Source organism: Penaeus japonicus, unplaced genomic scaffold (genome assembly GCF_977035675.1).
Source record: "Penaeus japonicus unplaced genomic scaffold, GWHDUDI00000001_assembly GWHDUDI00000018, whole genome shotgun sequence".
Classification (NCBI taxonomy): Eukaryota; Metazoa; Arthropoda; class Malacostraca; order Decapoda; family Penaeidae; genus Penaeus; species Penaeus japonicus.
The window spans coordinates 4,458,717-4,461,216 of NW_028234420.1; the positions used below are offsets into that span (position 1 = coordinate 4,458,717).

The 2,500-nt window shown below is 44.2% G+C and overlaps 1 protein-coding gene across 15 annotated transcripts in view; it reads left to right on the forward strand.

The window, feature by feature from the left end:
- The window catches only part of LOC122245090 (uncharacterized), a 572,282-nt gene that overhangs the window by 502,680 nt on the left and 67,102 nt on the right, over window positions 1–2,500 (forward strand). The window lies entirely within an intron of this gene.

Genomic DNA, 2,500 nt, shown 5'->3' on the forward strand with positions numbered 1-2,500 from the left:
CCTCCCCTCCTCTCCCCTCCCCTCCCCTCCCCTCCCCTCCCCTCCCCACTGTCCCCTGCTCATCCTTGCCTCCCACATGAGCGAAGGAGATAGGGGGCTGTAATCACATTCAAATGTAATTAGCGTTTTTAGTAGTGTGCATTAGGGAGTATTAATACTTGACTTGATCTTCCCCTGTGTTGTGGCCACTGCTTCAGCAAGGGTCGCTTATAGTGTCTTAGAGTGTTACAGGTGGCGGGGAGAATAGAGTGCTACGGGAGGGGTGGGGGGAGGATAGTGTTCCGCGAAGGAGATATGGTGTGTGTTATTTTCGAGGCGAAGGGCAAATATTAAAGGAAAGTCACTGCAAAATGTCACTGAGCTATGGTGACTCATGTTTGTATTATTGTTATCATTAAATCGTTTTTTGCAGTTTCGATATTTAAGTGATTAATCTCAGAGTTATTACATTTTATCATCTGCGTTTTTAATGTAAATTTCAGTAACAACTTTGTTATCTGTATAAGTATTGTCTATCTTTTCATCCCGTCATATTGTGATGATGATCATCAATAATTATTTCACCATTGCCATTCCTTCTCCTCTTACTGCCATTATCGTTTTCCGCAAGTCTAGAGGAGGATGGAATTGCAACATCCAGAAGGAGATAGATACGATGTCTGATCTATACCCTCTCCCTCCAATCCCATGATCGCTTTCCTGGACTGACAGTGGTATCCAGACAGAGACAGTGCTATCATAATCTTATTCAAATATAATTAGTGTTTTAGCCGCGCTGCGATGTACCTCCCCAGAGTTGCTCATTTGCCCTACAATTACCATTTCTAATTACTTTTTCCTCCCCTCGAACACACACGACTACCCTCGGCGTCTCCCCCTTCTCCCTCCACTCCCCTTCCTCTCTACTGTTCTTTCGTCCATTTCTTCTTCTTATCCTCTTTCATATTATTTTTCTGTTTCTTTACTCCTCTTTTCCCATCATCTTACTCTTTTTGTTCACTCTTCTCTTCTCTCCTCTTCATCTCTCCCCTCTTTTCTCTCCCTCACTGCAGCCTCTCCTCCCCTCCTATCTCCACGAACCTCTCCTCAGCTCCTGCCTTCTTTTGTTTGTTTATCTAGACGACTCGTGAGCCTTTGTTTAGAAGCGAGGCTAGACAGACCACGCCTTTTGCTTGATTATGACTTTGTTTCCTTGCCACGTCATTTCGTCCCCGAGGCATAGGAGTACTTGGGATCCTGAAATTGCTGGGGGTTGTTGTATCATGCAGTGGCAGCCGGACGAAGAGGGAAAAGGGTGACGGGGAACGTGTCCCTTGTGCTCCGTCGCTCTAGGTTGTCCTTTGTTCAGGAGAGCCGGTCGTTAAGGACTGATTTGGAATGACCTCGTTAAGATCCCTAGAATGTGGTTATCTGGTATGTTGTAGGTATATCTTTGTCACCGCCTTAAGTATGTCTTTTTTTCATACATGGACCTAATTATCCTAACTAGTATCCTTTCCCCGTTATATGTTCTCAACTGTCTCCGTACTGTCCACCCACTATCCTTTTTTCTGCTTTTCTATTCTCTTCCCTTCTCACTTCCTCGGGTAAACACCAAACGCCAGTCAGGTGTGGTCGTTATTGTTGTTTGCCTAGTGGACTTACAAGAGGCCGTGGAGTTGTCTGGGAGAAGCCATGCCGCCATTACGCGGGGGAATACAACAAGAGATAATTTGAGACTGATGATCACTGACCCCCATCCGCCTGCCCGTTTGCCCCCCCCCCCTCCTTCCCTCCGCCCGCTCGTCATGATATTAATCATCAGGCAGACCGAGGGAGCTGGGCCTATCGATACGCTGAAAGAATCAGTGAAGTGATTAGTACACACACACACACACACACACACACGCCCGCGCGCGCGCGCGCATATGTATGTGTGTGTGTGTGTGTGTATATATATATATGTATATATATGTGTGTGTGTGTGTGTGTGTATATATATATGTATATATATGTGTGTGTGTGTGTGTGTGTGTGTGTATCTTTATATACATCTGTGTGTATGCGTGTATAATGTATAATGTACGTGAGCGTGTATCTATTTTGTACCCAGTGTTTTACAGAAATCAATATGCATATTTATTCATCTATTTGTTTAGTCATTAATGAAAGACAGAAAGTTTTCTCAACAGTTTGAATATTTTAGTTAATTACATCGTGCAAGCTGATGCATGTTCGGATATTTCAAACGACAAAATCGACATTTTTATGACACTGTAATACCACTCCGTCGGCATGTTACGTGACCATTACATCCCGGCACTGGCATACTTGATTCAACATTTTTTATATATACACAACTAGAATAAACTCCCTTTTTATCAAAGTTTGGGTGGTGAATGGAACCATGAACGATAAACTTGAATCACAAAACAGATTAAGCCATAGCGCCGAATGCTTTTCCGGTCGGCGTGACTTACGAGCCCAAACCGACCTTACCGTAAACCGCAGCCGCCGTGAA